Source organism: Lepisma saccharinum, chromosome 25, assembly GCF_977018435.1.
Source record: "Lepisma saccharinum chromosome 25, izLepSacc3.1, whole genome shotgun sequence".
NCBI classification, from domain to species: domain Eukaryota; kingdom Metazoa; phylum Arthropoda; class Insecta; order Zygentoma; family Lepismatidae; genus Lepisma; species Lepisma saccharinum.
In genome coordinates, this window is record NC_139253.1 from 8,246,334 (window position 1) to 8,266,838 (window position 20,505).

At 36.9% G+C, this 20,505-nt stretch overlaps 1 long non-coding RNA gene across 1 annotated transcript in view; it reads left to right on the top strand.

Moving 5' to 3' along the window:
* The first annotated feature begins 6,129 nt into the window (after positions 1-6,129).
* The window catches only part of LOC145978851 (uncharacterized), a 36,871-nt gene continuing 22,495 nt past the window's right edge, over positions 6,130-20,505 (top strand). Inside the window, exons 1-4 of the long non-coding RNA XR_014440755.1 lie at positions 6,130-6,158; positions 9,291-9,387; positions 14,339-14,443; positions 15,693-15,833. This is a non-coding gene — a long non-coding RNA (uncharacterized LOC145978851). The remainder of the gene's footprint in view (positions 6,159-9,290; positions 9,388-14,338; positions 14,444-15,692; positions 15,834-20,505) is intronic.

The window sequence follows — 20,505 nt, forward strand, 5'->3', positions numbered from 1 at the left end:
AGTTCATTTTCCCCGAGGGGTGTTAGTCTCTCTAACCTCTTTCTTCTCGGAAGAAATAATCAGTCCTCAAAATAATCTGTTATAGATGCCCCCTCCCCTGAAGAGACATTAGATGGACTGATCAAGGAGAGCTAATGTCTTTTAGTCTTTTCCTCTCCTTGAATATTTGTACAACCCTCGTATATACAATTTTCCTTTCAAAATTCAGGTTACAATTTCAAAATATCTTTTAACACAGTATACGCACATAGATTTTCCTTCAATTTCAATAATAATTCTGTTCAATCGTTTCTTGCAACCACATGGTAAGAATATTCTCGAGAAAGTATACACAATCACAATTTATAAACATTGAAACATAATAAACATATTTTTCAATTTCCTTTCATTACATATATACCTTCATACATTACATAAAATCAACTTTGAACCATTACTACATAATTTATCAATCTACTACAAGTAACTTCAATGAATCACAAATTGTTTTGCAAGTTTTCTAATTGTTTTAACTTATTTTCATAAATTCTCCTTTTAATGTTTCTGCAATTCCATAATTTTAAATTTTCTTCATGTTGTGATTCAATTATTTACTAGAGCAGGTACAGGCGGGTAAGTGAAGAATATTACAAAAGTATTTTGATTTCTATCTTCTACAAAATATCATCATACTCATTAAGTTAAAACAGTAAACCTCCTTTCTCTTGTCATGATCTTTACCTTTCTTTTCTTTTCTTCTTTAAGGTATCAGTATGCTCAAATTACTAATTTTAGGAAATTACATCTTACCATACGTCGCTTATCTTTTTAACAAACTATTTCTTAACTTGCAACAGAATTCTGGACATAATCTTTCACTTAAATATCAGCATGTTCTTTATTACGTAAGTACAATAATTTTCGGTTCGCCTTCGACCTACTATTTTTCATTTCTGGTCCGCCTTCGACCTTATATATTTTTCCACATTTCCGGTCCGCCTTCGACCTTATATTTATGTGCCTCTCTCGCACTTTATCTTAATACACACTGACTTTTAGCTCATATAGCTATGTCCAAGAACTCTCAATATCCTGCTATTAATGCAATCTCCTCTTTTGTTAACGCTATTTCATCTTGAGCTCTGAAGAATTTCCCAATTGACTTCTTTTGAGCACATCTGTACAACCTTCTTTCTCGTTCGTTCTTCACTTCATTTTGCAGCATCATAAACAGTTTAGAGGTTTAGTTTAGAGGTTTACTTTCATATTTCTATCTACCTTTTCTTTTTCTTATTACAAAGCTATTTTTCAATTTTACAATATCTACCCGCTCATTGACAATAATAATATTTACCAGCACTTCTACCAACCATCAATATTTTTTTTCATCGAACCACAACTAGTTTTCACATAATTTATACAAAACAATTGACATTAAATAACTTTTTCTTTTCATTTTCTCAATTTTCAATATACTTGGCTCATAACAACATGGACACATTTTTTTAAACAGCTTATTTACATTTGAACAATTTCTATCATTTTATCAAAATTTACATAAACTAGTAATTATCAACATTTCTACAAGCGAAATGGAAATTTCGATATTTTACATAAAATATACCAACTTTAGGAAAACATCATTATCAATCGACTACTCAAAATATCTCTTCTTGAATTATCCGTCTTGGTTGTTACTTCCACTTCTAAAAATCCCTGGGGTGTAAGGGGTGATTCTTCCACATAGTGCACCCAATAGTCAACCTCACTTCCACGTAGTACACCCTGGACTGCAGACTAACGAGGCTCTGGCGACTGGCCCCATGGCCAGTATAATTTTGTTTGTGTTGTCCTGTGTTTTGTTCTTATTTGTGCTGAGTGTTCTTAGCAGCCTCGGCTTTTAACGAAAGTCAGAACATTTTAATATTTTATGATTTTAATTAAGCAACGTTAGAGTTGTTATGTGAAACGGTAAGGGGCTGGACCCCGTATAGTGTGACGGGTGCAAAATAGCCTTAGTGCTGACGCACCCAAAATTTTAAAATCAAAATCAAAAATCAAATCAAAAAATCCCTGTTCGTCGTAGCTATCATGCCTCTTTTCATTTTCTTCTTCTTCTTTTCAAATTTCTTCTTCCTCCTCTTCCAACTTTCGTCAAGTAGAGAAACTATTAGTCTGCCAAAACTATTTGTATTATCTCTTTTTCTTAAAGTCTTTTCTTTTCGTTTCTTGTTGTCCATTAGTATATTTTCCTCACTGTGAGAATCATCACTAGCAACTTTCTTCTTAACTTTCTTCCATTCTTTCCTGTCTCGTTTCTTTTGGGACTTTCTTTCACGCTCATCAGATGAATGCATTGCTCTCTTTTCTGGTTTCATCTTTTTCATACTTGTGTCTGATCTTTCTGCGCTGACATTCTTAGATCTTTTACGAACTTTCTTCTTCACTTTCACTGACGCTTTCTCAACTTTCTCTGCAGCTTTCAATTTATTTCTCTTCATTTTCTTCAATTTCTTTACTGAACTATATCTAGGTCTCATTCTTATTTTCTTCCTTTTACTGATCAGAGTCATTTCTGGTATCGTCATGTCTAAAGTTACACATTCTTTCAGTTTAGAAAACATATCATTTTTCTCAGGTTTTTCGTGAAAACTTCCTTCATTACTTATCACTTCCTGAGATTGCTGTATTCCGAGTGACTCATCTTCAACTTGTTGCTTTTTCATTTCCAACACGCACACTCGTCTCTCTAGAACCTGTACTTCCCAATCTGTCTCTCTTTCTTTATTTTCTATAGCCACTTGTACTTGATCAGAATTATCTTCTATCTTTTCACTGCTGTCACGGACCTCATTACAATCATCTTTTACTTCATCAATTTCAACTATCACGGCGTAACATGATGCATTATTATCCTGAATAACGTCCTCCATTGTTTCTATCCTAGAGACTTCCACTTTCAAAACGCCTAGTCTTCCTTCCATCTTGTCATTTATTTTTTGCATGGAAGCATTTATTATTTCCTTGAGTTCCAATTTATTCTGTTCCTTTTTCTGCTCCAATTTTCTGTATAAGTCTTCCTGCACGAGCCTATCTTTTTCCTCTTTCTGTCTCCATTCTAACCTATCTTGTTCCATTTTCTCGTATAATCTCTCCCATTTCAATCTATCCTGTTCCTTATTTTCTTCCCATTTCAGCCTATCTTGTTCCTTATTTTCTTCCCATTTCAGCCTATCTTGTTCCTTATTTTCTTCCCATTTTAGGCATAAGTTCTCCTGCGCTAGCCTACTCTGTTCCATAAATGACAAAATTGAATTCAAGACATTTTTATTTCCCCGACTAACGTCAACTTGACAACCAAATTCGTCACTTTCTTTCGAAACACCCTGTTCTTTTTCGTCTATTTTTTCATTATCATGAACTTCATTTTCAGCTCCGTTCTTGCACTGCTTGCAGGAAAAATCTTTCTCAACGCAGTCTTTATGCACCCATTGTTTACAGTCTGAACACTGTACAGCAGCGTCTGAAATCAACAATCTGCCGCAACAATGAGCTTTCCGTATTGTACGAGCCATCCTGCCGACAATCACGAACGCAGGTTGCAACACTCAATGTTTACATAAACATCGCCCACAACGACGCAACATAATGCCTGTTACCCCTGTCATTTTTTCTTTCCCCAAGACAATCTAAGGCAACTCCCGGGTTTCGGCACCATATAACGGTAAAAGTTGTTTTTTGGACTTTTAACGTCGCAGTTTCGTTTACGCTAGAACATATTTTTGGTTTTACATTTCTAATTTACACTTTAAAACTGCTTAAGAAAACCCAAGGATTCTTTACTGTTTTTTATTACAAACTTCTAAAATAAACTAGCGGTTAATAAATTTTTAATTTGCCCTGGAAAGCTGGAGGGATTTGTTTTACATAGTTAAAACTAATACAAAAATTACCTCCAGTTGCCTTAGATTAATCTTAGGTTAGTAACATAGATTAATAAACAGAAAATAAACACTTTAAACTCAATTAAAATAATATGGTCGACCTATTTACGAAATTTACTCAGCGCTGCGCTTTCACTTTGACTGCAATCAACACTTCCGATATAAAAGTAAACATCTCGAGAGCTCTCGACACTAGGGGGGGGGGACACTATTGGCAGAAGCTCCTTGATGTCTTCTTTCCGCCACTTCTTCTTTCCCTCGAAGATCTTCAACGTCTATCCCTCGAAGTAATTCACCGTCGCATTCATAGTTCAAAGGTCGAACTTGGTATCACCGTCGTCACCTCGATTAGCATTTCTCAGTTCACAACTACACACTTGCAGTGTTCTTTTCACTTCTCGTGCTATAAAAGTTGCTACGAGAAAACAGTCTGTATTTAAATAAAATTCCGCGCGCTCTTTTCCCAATCACGCGAACGTTCAAATGTCTGGAACGCAGATCACTGTTAACTGTCCACTAGGCAAACGACATCTACAAAAAGAGTCCAAGAATAACTAACTGCAACTTGCTGTCAATAGCACAGTCAAATTCGCGAATTTTCCATACCCAGAGATCTATCTCTACGCCAACTGCTGCATGTAAACTTCTGCAGCCAACGCGCGAAGCAACGCGGCCTTTCACTCAAAGGCTCTACAAACACTGCTCGAAAAAACTTCACCGCGTTTTTCTTTGTCCCTTTAATCAATGCATAGTAAGGACAGTTCATTTTCCCCGAGGGGTGTTAGTTTCTCAAACCTCTTTCTTCTCGGAAGAAATAATCAGTCCTCAAAATAATCTGTTATACATTCTCTCTCTCCTCCAACTCCCATGTCACATACGCCTCTCAAGTCAATAACCTAACCTTTCCCTGATTACTTATTCAGCATTCCTTTCTCTGGTATGTTAAGACTTGACACTTCTTACCCAATATTCTCCAAAAGGGAATCGAACCCGTGATCCCGTGAGAGAATAGGTTATTGTTTGCTTTGTTTGTTCACTTTGCTCCTCATATTTGATGGTTCAGTTTACTATGGCAATTGGAGGAATTATGATAACGATGTATTCCAGTCCTGAAACATGAAAGTCGGCTTGCTTCCTGTTTATATTGTTTTTCTAAAACAGTGCAAGTCTATGTTGGAATTGATTCTCGACGAGCTGAGGTAGGCCTAGACTGCCACGATTCTTTTTTAACTGTTGTCGCATTGGTGTAACTTGGTGCCTGATTTGGAGGAGGGAGAATCGAACTTGCGGCTTTACTTTGTGGTGGGAGCAGATTCAAAAAGTGTTTCCATCCCATAAAAATAGCATCCAGGATGATTTGCTAAATAACTGTTACAATTTTGAAATCACAAATATTACTCTTCGTTCCTTTTCTTTTTTGGTCCTAGATGGTTAACAAAAGTGCCCTAACTTGCAAATTTTAATAAACCTAAAAGTTTAAAAGAAAAATTAGTTCCTTTTTTTCAATGCTGCTGGTGTAAGAAAATTATAGGAAATTTGAAAACATTGTTAATTTGCGAAATACGGTAATGTTCGAATACTTCTGAGAATTGAATGTGTAAACCGTGTGACAGCTTTTATCTGTAAGCGACTGTATTGCTGATCGTTTCTCGGGCCAAAGGGACCTATTGGATAGTTGAATTTTTCCGTTACTTTGGGTCATAATATTGCAACTCTAGAATTGCACGTGTATCATACAGTGGTGCGTTTTGCTCTCCAATCAGCTACGCTTATGGACTTGGGTGTCTGTATTATTTTTGTTTCCACGTGAGGAATTTTTTCAGGGGAGAAGAAAGTTATTCTCCCCATAACGTTGATTCAGCTGCAAAGATTTGAAGAAACAGTCCATAGAGTACACAACACTCTATGACTCGTCTCGATTGTAATTATCAATCATTTAAAATAATTAATTTTCACGGGGAAGCAAAGCCTCCTTCTACCCTGCAGATACCCTTGCCTTTAAACAAGCAATCAAATAATGCAAAAATGACGTTTCGAACTTGCTTCTCTGCTAATATTGGAATCACCCTGCTTGCACTTGAAATTTACACCCTCCTCCTTTCTGGCTGGCGTATGTGGTGTGGAATATGGGTGTATCCTGTAGATTCAGTGTGCATCTCTTTCACTCTCTGTCTCTGGCAACGCTGATTCCTTTTTAGTCGGCGAGGCGACGGCGAGTGAGCGAAGTTCGAAGAGGTAAGAAATTGAACTGTTTCCTATCAGTTTTTTTTTTTCTCATACAGTATCAGCTAAGAACATTTTGGTTGATATGAAGATTCAACTTTAAATCACACTCAATTTGACTATTGTATTCAGTTAAAAAATTAGAAGTACATAATTATGACCGTAATGGATTTGATTTTCACCAGGGTAAATGGCCGACCGTGAGGGGTATTGCATTCGCATTCCTTAATGCTTTTATTGTTAGGTTAGGCAGGTCACTTTTAGGGCCGTTAGCATTAAAATTATTTCTGTAAATACTTCCCAACACCAGGTCGCGGCCTAAAAAATATATTCACTAAGAAATAGATATATTTTGATAAATATATTTGCATCATGACAAAATAGGCATACGATATAAATTAGTGTATATGAAGAACTATCTGTGTCATTCTCTCAAATCTTCATATGTAAGATACCCTAATGTGCCAATAATTAAATACTAATCAACATAGAAATAAGAAAAATAACACAACTTCAGTTTGACCAAATCCTCACGGCGAGAGCAACGGTATAGTACCTTTCTCTTGGCGATTTTTGTCACTTTTCAAAACAATTTAGGCAACGTATACTGGTTTTTACGATAACAGAAATTAGATTTGTCAGTCTTACTGCCATATTCAGCTGCTTCTACATCATCATCTACATTGACAGATTCACCTTCATTACCATCTTTCTCTATGCTTTGCCCTGTTTCTCATTCATGTTCACTAACCTCATATTCACTACCAGCACCACTGATATTCATTCGTCAATATCTGTTAGAGGATCATCCAAGATAGCAAGGATGCCTTTTTCGTTCACAATCCTCGATTTAGCTTGGTTGGTGTAAAAATCGAGTTAACACAAATAGTAACACTAACGACACACCTAGGTCCTGAAGACCCAAGGTTGTTGCTTTTGATACATTTAGTACCCTCACAACATTAACCACTCCACTTGCTCGGAAGAGAATAAAGGGCTAGGAGATTATGGTTCTGCCATTGAATACTCACAATTTATATTTTGTTTTGCAAACTTTAGGTAACAGTTTCATACGTCGGAGACACATTTCTTCAATTTTACACAAGAAACTACCAGGTAACCAAGAAAGTTCATGCGGTTTTAGTACAAAGAAGAAAAGGTCCAAAACAAATGAGTTGACCTTATATTTATTCTGCAAAATATCCACCATCCGCTTCTACAACCTTCTCCCATCTTTGTACAAGCCTGTAGATGCCATGTTTGAAAAAGTCTTTGTGTAGGGCCGCAAGAAACTGCACCACCGCGTTTTCAACCTCCTCGCAAGTTTGGACATGTCGATTGCGCATATGGTTGTCCATAGACAAAAAAAGATGGTAGTCTGATGAAGCGATGTCGGGTGAATACGCTGGATGTGGCAGAAGTTCCCAGACGAGAGAAGAAATCACCTCCAGGGTCATCTTTGCTGTATGCGGTTTAGCGTTGTCTTGGTGGAAAAGAACACGCTTCCTATTCACTAATGCAGGTTGTTTTTTTGCAAGCTGTTCGGCCACTCTTTGCAATTGCGCGGAGTACACCTCTTTGTTGATGGTTTTACCACTTACTAAGAACTCATAATGCACAATCCCAGCCGTAGTCCACCAGACACACAGCATCACCTTCCGCTGATGAAGAGCAGGTTTTGCAGTTAAAGGTATGGTGTCATTTGACGATAGCCAATGGTATGAGCGTTTCTTGTTATCGTACATTACCCACTTTTCATCACACGTCAAAATGCGGTCCAAAATTGGACAGTTGTTGTTCCTAGTGAGCAAGGAAGCGCAAATGTTCAGTCGTTGGAGACGGTTCGCAGCAGTCAGCTCGTCTGGGACCCACTTACTCAGTTTCCATGATTTGCCAAGCTCATGCAAGTGCACACGAATTGTTTCAGCACTTACCGCAAATCGTAGAGCGAGTTCTTGACACGTTTGACGTGAATCCTCTTCAATTGCTGCCTTCAGTTGGTCCACATCGAGAGATCTTGGTCTGCCCGAACGAGGTTTGTCTGCCAGTGTCTCATCGCCACTCGAGAAGGTCTGAAACCACTTTTGCGCTGTCCGTTCACTAATTGTACCTTCTTCAAACGCTGCACATATTTTTCTTGCTGCTTCCGCTCCTTTTGTGGCCAACTTGTACTCATACAGTAAACACGCCCTGATTACTGCATTCGACACAGCCATAGTTCACTGCGAATACTTGCTCCCGAACTATCGACTGCGACATGTTATCTACGTTAGCCAACGTGCCAAGGAATGAGCTTTCCGCCAATCACACATACATGTATCCCTGGCGGCTGAACTGCGTACTACCCCACGAAAACTACGGGCAGTTGTAAAAACCGCATGAACTTTCTTGGTTACCTGGTACTTACCTAAATGAGTTTCTCCAAGGTTTACAATGTTCGTCGAGGCATTTTCTTTCATCGTGGAATATATTTGACCGGGAAATCATGTATTTTTCAAGAGAAATATCTCACCGACGCACAATTGCCATTGCTTTCATTTGCCTGCCCTACGACAACTGGATGCTGCATACGTTTGATGACGTAAGCCCCTGTCAATGTTTTAACCCCCCCTTTTTTTTCCTATGCTTATCTAACGTAACAAAACCTAACCTTATCGGAAATGGTTTGTGGGGGCTATCCGTCAGCTACCCGGGCTATACGTCAGCTACCTGTGCATAATGTATAATTTCCACCGGTGACAAACACGATAGTAGGTATTTTTCAGTGAAGAAGTTTGAAACACTGTATACCCACAACTTGAGTCAAGATTTGCCCGCCATAACGTGTGTTACGGAAGCAAAGAAAGGAATAAAAAAAAGCACTCAGAATGTGAAAAATTGAGTTTGTTTTCGTGTAAAAAGCATAGTGGCACCTTGAACTATGTTCCTCAATACACAATTGGTAAGTACGAACCATACGAAACACAAAATATCCGATTTTAATGTGTCTCCGATCTATGAACTGTTACCTTTATATTTTGTTTTGCAAACTTTATATTGGTCCAATTTCATTTCTTGAATAAAATACTATCATAAATCATAGAGCTACGTTAATAATTAATCAAGAATAATTTCACTGTATCTAACGTCAATTTTTTTTTTCAGCATCCCATATTTTTTCTTGCACCTTCAAAGATTGAAGAAGAACTTCAAATGTTTTCCTTGAAGCACCTTGTGACTTCCTTCTGAAGACGCTGTCAAGGTATTGCATAGCATGTATTCAATAGTTCTCATACTTATTCTGCTAATATATTTGACATTTGTAGCTGCTGCTTCAACAAAAAGGGTGCAGCCTTTTTTTATGTAAAACTAATACACTAGTGTATAATTGATTTTTTTAAACCAACTGTGGCCCAGTATTTTCAGTCATTGTTCAACAATACTATGTTTTTTACTAGCCTTTTTGAGTTTATTAATATTGCCTTTGTGTTCAATGTCAGCTTCCTTTTAAAACCTGCACACTGAATCAGAAGCTTCACATCATGAAGTTGTAATCCTGGTACTTTGTGTAGCTTGGTTATTTATTTTATGATAAGTTGTTTTCTTGGCATGATTTTTCTAAAGTACCAGTAAATTTTATTAGTGTGAAATTTAGGGTGACCAGATGTCATGATTTTTGCAGGACAGTCCTTTTTTGGGGGGCCATGTCCTGTGGTCTGTGATGCTACTCCAAAAAAACAAATGTTTTATTTCTCAACAGCATCCTACGAAATGTCCTACAAAACATCTACACGAATTGTTTACCTCTGTGAAACTGTTAGTGTCTTTTAAATTAATAGTACTGTTAGTTTGCAAAGAAATACTTGTAGATCTAAAAATGTTCAAGATCGCTTCGCTTGCGACCTTATTCTTACTGTAAAGCTTATATTTATTGCTTAGACGCAGATATTACATGCAATCTGTTCATGATATGATATGCAAGGTACTCAGTGATGACTAAATGTAGGGACATTTTGAAAATTGAAAATAGCCCAATTCTGGGGATTTGCATGTTTGATGCATTGACGAGATGATTACTACAGCTCCAGCTGTACTCAGTGGCGCAGGAACGTTTTTCATTTGGGGGGTACAAAATTCAGCCTCCCATATATATAAACACACATACTACTGCACCTAGAAATACATTTCGGGGGTCTAACCAAGTGTTGCAATAATAATAATTATAAGTATATTGAATTAAATTGAAATATTAATTAAATATGTAAGTTAATTAATATTGTATTGTTGTTATTACGTGAATAGGTAAAAGATAGTAAAAGAATAGAGATATAACAGCATCTAGCTTGCATGTAGTTAAGATCGCCAATATTTGCATAAAAACAACTGCCCTGGCAAGGAATTTAATGTCAAATAGAAAAATAATTGAATATTTATTGAATAACAAACAGAAGTTAGATCCAATTACCGAAAAGTAAAGTTTGTGATTAATATTTTATGGATATTATCATTAGTTGTGTGGATAAATCTTTGGAACCTTTCAAAGCCGTATGAGCCAAATTCCTTGCCTTCCAATAAGTTCAGCGAAAAATAACCATCGATTATATAACAAATGCTAAACAATTATATTTTGATTATTTACTTTACTTCTTGGTAAGTCTTTGGGGGCAGTGTCCGGACCCCCTCCTAAATGCGTCCTTGATACTTAGGTATAATGTGAAGGCATGGGAAATATTCTATTTTAGAACAGCACACATGAATGTCCTGTTATTTAATGCAAAATTTGCATAACTATTTTTTTCCTTGTTTTTCTTAGGATTTATATTTTTTTAAACAGATTTTAAAACCAGATAACAATTCTGAAACATATATAGCTCTGGACTTCGTTCTGGGCTTATTTGAATTTAATGGAGAAAATCAGGAGTTTGAAATGTGAAAATTGCGAAGAAAGATACATCTATTCACTTTAATGCAGGTTGAGATTAAAGGGGGTGAGGAGGATCTTGAGCCACCCTAACCAGGAATAATCATCTCCCACTGTAGAAACCACATTATGTATATATCATACTTATAGAGTTCCACTTCAGTTCATTCTAATTTTAAATTCCCATAGCTACGCATAAAAATATCTTTAAACAATTTATGGCAGATACCACATCCAATGTATTTTAGAAGCCATGTATGTATTTGGTATTTACTCAGACATCTGTAGGGCGTTGTATTAAAAAAAGAAAATAAACTGAGTTCAGATGGTTCCCGGTCAACTCGTAAAAAGTCTAACTTTGAAATATTTGTGAAACATTTGACAAAGCATTTATTTGTTATATAATTAGCTCTTCGAGCACTGAAAGTACTATCATTACATATACAAAACCAAAATCCTTCAGATGTCAGAGGAAGCAAGGAAAGGCATACGCTCAAAGTTTTTTTTTTTTTTCGTTTGTTTCAGTCTTTGGTGGACATTATGAAGAACCGCCCAAGGTTTCTTTTCGTATAGAGTAGTATTAAATGCAGATACATGCGTGTGTTTTAGGGTGACATGTTAATTTCTCGTTTATGTGAAAAGGTAAACTTTAATGAAAGCAAAATCATGTGCGCGTCACAGTTAAAGATTTTCGCATCTACAAAGAAAATTTCAAAACATATTCCCACCTTGCCGGTCTCCGTAGCGGAGGGGTTAGCATAGCACACTTTGACGCCAGAGGTCCCAGGTTGGGCATGTGAGTGTTCATCAATTTCATCATATCATCACCCATCCTCATCTTCGCGATTAGCCAAAAGTGGCAAAAATGAGAAGTAAAATAAACGAAATAAATCAATCAAACATTCCCATCTCATTCAAAGACCTTGCGAATCCAATCCAAAATCTACCAATAGAACCTGCAGGGAGTTTAATTTATCTCGTGCATTCATCTGACTAATGTAATTTTCTTACAGTTTAACTTTAGGGTATAATTTAAAAATGGCGTTGTGTTCGTGTTGCATTCGATACCAAAATTAGATTGTAAGTAATTAATGTCCAATTATAAGTATACCTAATACATAGGTAAAAATAATTCCTTCCCCTCCTCTGATAATATCGCAAATTGAACCCTGTTTAAATGTCTAGGAAAAATGTCATTTCACCTAGGAATGATATCGCGATGCGATGAGTCGAGAATTGTCACAGCCTCATCTCATCTCCTGTGTGGCGAGGTCCTTCTCGTTCATGTTTGTGTTTATTTTTGTTTCGGTTTCCACTCAGAAGTTATTAAAACTTATTCTAGATTCACTTCATGCTCAGATAGGCTAATCGGGACTCTATTTTCAAAATCTCTTAATATATAGTAGGTTTAAGTATAGTTTTCCGAACACCCTCTTACAAATTTAAGGAAAATATGGGTGATGTACAGCAGTACATTGTACCCCCAAGTTGGTCTGTAGTGTCTCGTCTCGTTCGTGTAAGTATTTCGTTTTGGAAAATTCCATTTTAAATATTCAAAAGAAAATGTGGTCAGTCTTCTGATCAAGATTTGTATCTTATCTTCGAATCGACGCGACCACTTCTCTAGAAAAGTGTACCCCCCTTACCGAAAGGAGCATTCGTCTTTAGCGTGATTGTCTGATAGCAAGTCTGATTCCATCGTTCCACACACATTTTAAACAATTTTCATCTCCTTAAAGAGGTTTCCAAGAACTTAGGTCAATGAACTAACTAGTAGCAAGCACGATGTAGTAGAATAAGTTTAGAATGGTTTGAATTTCTGTGGTAAGGAAGATAATGTTTAGACCTATAAGTTATAAACACTATACACTTTCTTTATTGGGTGAACTTAAAATAGGTTCTTTCACCTCGCGTCTACTGTCAAATTAGCAAGGGGGGTACAGGGGGTACAACTCGATTTACGGATTTAGCGGGGTACAGTACCCCCCTTCAAAAATTTAGGGGGGTACAATGTACCCCTGTACCTCCCCGTTCCTGCGCCACTGGCTGTACTCATTATTGATACAATATAAGCACTTAAAAAAATACTGTGAAAGTTTGAAATATTTCATGCCTACGTCAATTTACACAAAAGAACAAGGAATAAGGTGATAGTAAGAGGTATTTGTTAAAACTGGCCTTTGTGTGCATAAAAACTCACTTTCTCACATTCGTTCTCCGAAACTACAAATTTGTCTTGTAAAGTATAAATAAGTTGAAATCAAAACTAGGACATTTTGATTACAAAATGATCTAGTGTTCTTATTTTTTGGATAATCGGAACAATGAAGATGACTAGTGATTGGATGAAAAACACTCAAAAATTTGTGTCGACCTCTCGATCACTAAGGAGGCTTATTTATTTTTTGCGTATGTGATTGGATTAGATTATTTTGCATCGCTTTCCTTCCGATTTTGTCCAATCGCGATGATGATAAATGATATGATGAAATTTGTGAAGGACCACTTACGAAGAACACCCATTTGAAATTCATGAAACCGGGAAGAAGCAAAAAGACACCACAAAAGTGATTTTAAAAATCAAAAAAGAACGTCTAAAGAAATACTCAACATGACGTAGAAGACAAAAAACACAATTTTTCCTGGTTCTAACTACAGGGAAACAGAATACATTAGCTTAACATGACGGGGCAAGGGGGCACTTGCCACCCCCTCAATTTTCAGGTTTCTTAAAATTTACAAGTTAAAGACATTTTTATTAACTTCCTGAGACCTGAGGTACAAAGAAATATTTTTTTATGATTTCTCAGTTATTAGAATGGATGCTATTTTTGTGGGATGGAAACCACTTAGACAATGACCCTCTTCAAAGCCATGCCCATGGATGAGTATATTTGTCACAGTATGGGGTTACTTATGCAGCTATGTAAAACTACTCTATTTCATTTTACATGGAATTTGAATTTATATATTTTTGAAACTATTTGTAAATATGTTTAGACATGATAACAATTTCCTCCAGTGTTTCAAGCCACGCAAAAAAAAATTATCTACTTTCAATTTTAATGCAGAATTAATACACTATTTCTAGTTTTCCAATTCCATTAGCATATATAATCAAGAGGTCCTGGGTTCGATACCCATTGGAGGCACATTGTAGTTCAGATCCCAATTTAAACTGTAGGTCCAGTCCTGATTAGCCTCTGTGCATAAAGTGGACTTAAAAACTCAAACATTACCATATATTAATATAAAGATAATTTTAACTAATCTACATCTCTCTATTCTTTAGAACCCCATGGTTCTGCAGTGCTGATCCAAACATCATGATTGCCATGTCCATTGCTGGTAAACCACCTGACTTTGAACAACTTTATTGCTGCATTATGGAGCAAGGGTGAGTTTAGTCACAACTAATGCAATTTCTGGACAGGATGGGAAAATTGGCTCTGAAAAATAGCACCTTCTGTCCAACTTGTTGGAGGGAGGAGGCTTTTTATTAAAATTTTCTTGGGCTGGAGAGGGCCACTGCACCAAAATTTCAATTTGTTCAGGGATAGGTGAATGCGTTGGAGCATTCCAGAAGATGAGAGATGCTTGCTTATATTTCCAAAATACAATTATATAAACAATATATGCATACATATTAACAAAAGAAAATCACTGTTTGGCATACATTTAATTTGCAGCAACAGAAATTACACTGCTTGTTAGAGTTGTGAATATCTCCTGCCTCAGTTGAGGCCAGGCATTGTACAGTGATTGTTTTGAGCTTTGCATGATTTAAAATAGGCACTGATAGTAAAGGAGCTTAGATTTTGTCCTAAATGCCTGTTTTGTTCCTATCATACCTTATATTTAATATTCTATGAATAAATGTACAGGATTTCAGTACATAAGTATAGTCCAGGGTGCCACAATCATTTAATATTTTCCATGTATCAACATTAGACAACAAATAACAAATAATTCAGAAGATTTCTGTGTTTTAGGACAATCTTCCAAATGTCACAGTACATAAGGTACCCAATTTTTAAACTAATTTGGATAATTACACCATGTATTAATAGTGGCACAGTGGTTCGGATCCCACCTTAAACTGTAGGTCCAGTCCCTATTAGCCTTACTGTTCATAAAATGGACTTAAAACACGAACTCAAAAGTCTCCCCCCACAATTTAATACTTCAGGATATTTGTGACACTAAAATTTAAGAATTCCATGCTACTACAGTAACACATTTTACAAGATTGAGGAAATTCAGAGGCTTCAATCATCTTGTTTTAGTCATTTAACACATGTACGTCATTTAACACATGTACGTCTTACTAATCTCTTCACATTACACATATAGGAGCTGGAATGAAAAATCGTTTGACACAAAAAGTGCAATAAGTAATCAGAAAAATTAAATTTACAGAAATGTAGACGTAGTTACATTTATTTCAAAGGTATGGAGAAAGTTAATGGCCAGCCTATTTTGTTCAACCCAGGTCTCCTGGCGTGCAGCGAGGAAAAGTCATGTAGCATGTTATCATCTAGGATTGGCCAGTGGTTAGTTAGCCATACTATTTATGCTTTGTAGCAAAGATGTTAAATTTACAATACATGCATGTATGTATAGGGAACACTGTTTTAATTTTTCAGGTCCACAGTCACTGCTGGTTCACCAAGGACCACCCATCTGGAAGCTGGTGTGATGAAAGTATGAAGATGCTGCCTTCATCTAGTGGTTAGGTGCTTCAACGGGCTTCAGCGGTTTGGGTGTTGGAAGGAAGCTTAATGCTGGTGAGTGATAATTTAATAATAGTGGCTTTATTTAATGTTGCAAACATACAGTATGCAGATATGCTTTAAATTATACATTCAGTTTAATTTAAGAAATTCTTGATGCTGTTTAAGTTTATAAGCTTTAAATTACAAATATATTGAATCAGTCTTCAATTGCAGAATATGTTTTATTTTTTCAATCCAATCATTATTATTAATAATAATAATAATAATAATAGCAATTTTACCACCTATGATTGCCTTCATTGATTCGAATTTTGTAATGTAGAGAACATTGGATATCTGATAAGAAGGAAAAATAAATGCTCACAAGCTAAAAGACACACAGGTAGATAGTTTTGGTTTATTTTACTTTGCTGTTCTGCCGGACCCTGTGGCTGAGTGGTTAGCACATCACGCTGCGATGCCAAGGGTCCCGGGTTTGAATCCCGCTCGGGCTTGGTTGTTTGTGAATGTCCATTCATCAATTTCATCACTCCTCCCCATCTTCGCAAATTAGCCAAGATGCACAAAACGCAAAGTAAAATAAACTACATCAATCAATCAATCACTTTGCTTTTCTGCCACTTTTTGCTAATCGCAGAGATGAGGATGACAATATGATGAAATTGATGAAGTGACACTCGCAAAGAATGCCCAGCTCAGGATTCGAACTGATTGATTAATTGATTTGGTGTTTTTAAGTCCATTCTATGCACAGTAAGGCTAATCGGGACTGGACCTACAGTTTAAAGTGGGATCCGAACCACTATGTGCCTCCACTGGGTATCGAACCTGGGACCCCTTGATTACAAGGCGACGACGCTACCACTGCACCATCGGGGAGGCCAGGATTCGAACCGAGAACTCTTAGTGTCACAGCATGGAAAAGTCATGTAGCATGCTGTTGTTTGTTGAGTTGGTGAAGAACAAATAAATTGCATTGCACAATGGCACATGGAACAGTAACTTGCTTAAGGAAATGGTGGATAGGAGAGCTAGTATCTGAAAGTATTTGTTGAAATTTAATCAGTGATACTTGACGTGAGTCTTGTGTGCATCACAGTGTCTCGAAAATGACACTGCACTTTCACAGTGTAAATATCCTGGAAATTAGAAAAAATGCATCATATTTTTTTTTTTTTTTTACAAAAAAATTGTCCAGAGAAATGAATTTTGTGGTTAACGATTACTTCATGTGAAGTTGTAAGTATTTTAAATCATAACTCTGGTCGCTTGATATGCTGTAGATCCAGTGACTAAGTTATACAGGGTGTCTACCATGAAGAAATCAACAGGTAGATCAAGAAAAAGTCAAGACATTATGCTTGGGGTCAAGAATTTTTGTTATTTTTTTACAGTATAGTGAATTCACATTGTTGCATACCTGTACTGGGATTTGATAAAATTGAATGTATATGGAAATCTAAAATTGTATTGAGTTGTAGTTTAAGATTTGTTCATTTTGTTCGTTAAAATTTACATTCTTGAAAGCGTGAAGTTTCTTAAAAATATTTAATAAAGTAATGTATGTGGCCATTCCACATCCAGGATGAAGTCTGAAGCATTAATTTTTATGTGCATTAAAGCTAGTCTAAATGTGTTGTTAAAGTACAACTTCAGTGTTCATCTTAATCAGCCTTGTGGAAGGGGCTTTTACATTCAATAAAAATACCTATTTTCTTAATTTCCAACTATACATAAGTAGGATGCGTTCAAATAAATGTTAAGAAAAACGGGAAAAGGTCAAGAAAAATGAAAGAAAAAGTCTAGAATTTTGGATTTGTCAATTCAGTAGACACCCTGTTATACCATATTTCTTCAAATTCAAGATGCCATCGAATGTAAGGTGCATCTCAAATATTGCTTCCGCTTTGGAGAATTCTTTATTAGAACAATACAGTAGTATTACATTGTTACATTTACAATTTGAACAAGAATAGCACATGTATTTTGAAACAGTCTCTTCAGTTTCGCGGTTTCCAAATTCCTCAGAACACAAAATATTGTACCCTTTAAATGTTGCATCGTATGTGTAATGCTTCTGTTTCTTCTGTTTGATGTCCTTTGAATGTGCACTTTACGAAAGCTGGCTCACTGAGCACCTGCAAGAAAAACAATACCTTTTTTTTTTCCCCCTTTTCGTATTTCACTGCTAAAAATTGACTGACTTCTTACTGTGAAATATTGATTGTTGAAATACAATAAATTTAAAAGAAAGAAGTTTTGTTAAGGGTGATTTTTATCAATACCGGTATTGTGGTGAAACATCAATAAGAAACTTGCGTATTGAATTACGTGAAATTTCGTATTTCCACGTTGCTCAATTTGATGGTTATTTCCTATTAATTTCAAAGGTCCGTGCCTTCATTCACTAGGGTATGGTGTCTGGAGTGGATATGGTACCCCATGACTGCTATGTTAGTTCCTGGGTGGCGATAGTTGCATTTTCTCCCATTTGGCTGCTCTGGTGTATGTTTCCTGGTTTGCGTCATCTGCTGTTCTTTCTGCTTTCTGTTGCCAGGTGGTTGTTGGAGGGCTGGGCTGTCTATTGTTATGTGTGGTGTACTTCCTGTTCTTTTCGTGGTCTGGAATTTTTTGGAGGATGGGGTGCCAAGTTGGGTGTGCCTGTCCATTGTCCAGGTTCAGCACTGGTTTTCGTTGGATGATATCATGGGTTTCTTTGACGGTGTTTTCTATGACAGAGCCAGTTGCTTGAAGTATGGATGTGGAGGAGATGGTGTTGTTTATGGAGTGGAGGTGTTGAGAAAGGCCTGATTTGGGTGTGTCTTTTTTGGCATCTTTTACGTGTTCATCAATCCATTCTTGAACAGTGCGGATGGTTCTGCCAATGTAGCTATTGTGGCATTGGCATCTGCCTTGTAGACACCAGGGGATGCAAGTTTGGGTAGGTAGTATCTCTTGTATCTTGTTTCCCCTTTCATCCCTTAGCTTACGGCTGTCTCCTCTTTCTCTTCTCCTTTCTCTCACTAATCCATACAATACTTTCTTGTCCCATCTATATCTTCTTCTAGCACTTTGGACCATTCTTCCATTCTCTTTCTTCTTTCCTCCTTTACTACTGTTCTTGCCTCTTTCTTCTTTTCCACATACTCTTTTCATGCATTTTGTGATTTAACTTTAAACCATTTTCTAAATGCATCATTTTTGTTTTTCACTGCCTCTCTAGTTCTTTCATTCCACCATGGTATTTCTTTCTTTTCTTAATTGTCCTTCCACATACCTTTTCGGCTGCATCTAATAATTGTGTTTTAAATCTTGTCCATTCTGTTTCTACTTCTTTGGGTTCATCTCTTGACACTTTAGTTTGCAATATTTCTTAATATTTCTCTTTTATCATCTTATCCTTCAGTTTCCACTGTCTTATCCTTCTCTTTTGTTCCTCCCTTCTATCTTTTATTGTCCATCTCCTCGCATCTCCTACTAATAGCCTGTGGTCATTGTCTAAGTTCTCACTGGGTATTACTTTAATGTTGTTCATTATCTTCTTTACTTCCTTGTTTACCAATATATAATCTCTTACAGACTTTTGTTCATTATTCCAACTGTATCTTGTAATCTTATGCCTGTCATATTTCTTCTTAAACCAGCTATTACCTACTAACAGTCTGTTTCTCTTACATAAGTCCAGTAGCGTCCTTTCCTCTCCCTTCCCACTTGTGCATTAAAATCACCCATCACAATTTGCCATTCCTTTCCTACGTGTTCTTCTTCAAGTCTTCTTCAAATTCTTCTTTGGGGTGTAAGGGGTGACCTTCCACGTAGTACACCCAAATGTCAACCTCACTTCCACGTCAGTACATCCTGGACTGAAGACTAACGAGGCTCTGGCGACTGGCCCCATGGCCAGTATAATTTTGTTTGTATTGTCCTGTTCTTTTGTCCTTATGTGTGCTGAGTGCCCCTTTACAGCCTCAGCTTTTAACAGAAGTCAGAACATTTTAAGATTTTTAGTTACGCAACGTTAGAGTTGTTCTTTGTAATGATAAGGGGCTGGCCCCCGTATAATGTGATGGGAGCAAAATAGCCTAAGTGCTGACGCTCCCAAAATTTTAAATTCAAATTCTTCTTTCTCCTCCCTTGTACATCCTGTTTGTGGGGCATACACTTGAATTATTTCTATAACTTGCCCTCTTACATTCATTTTTAGTTTCATAATTGTCATTTGCCCTTTCTACTTCCTCACGTATTCCACTTCTGACTACAAATCCAACCCCACTTCGTCTGCCCTCTTCAGTCCCTACCCAGTACAGTTTATAGTCTTTCCTCAATTTCATTTATCTTCTTCCTTTCCATTTAGTTTTGCTCATTCCAAAGATGCCGATCCCTCTTCTCTCCATTAGATCCACAATTTCTTCAGTCCTTCCTGTCAGTGTTCCAATATTCAATGTCCCCATTCGTAGCCCGTGTCGTCTCCAATTTTCAGTCCGGCTTGCTTCTTTCTTATCTTGAATTGTTTGTTTTCGGCTGTCTGCTAATCGGGCCTGTCACAACCTACACCTGAGTGGTGAGGCTGCCACCTTTGGGTTCTCAGGTACACCCTTGTTTTCTATGAGGGTTCCAACTCCCTTAGCCTTTCTGGATCCCCTCCAGGCCCACTAGGCAGTGGGGGCAAATACTTATGGCAGTGTTTATTCGCCATGACACAAGGCTGTTGATGGGTATCTGT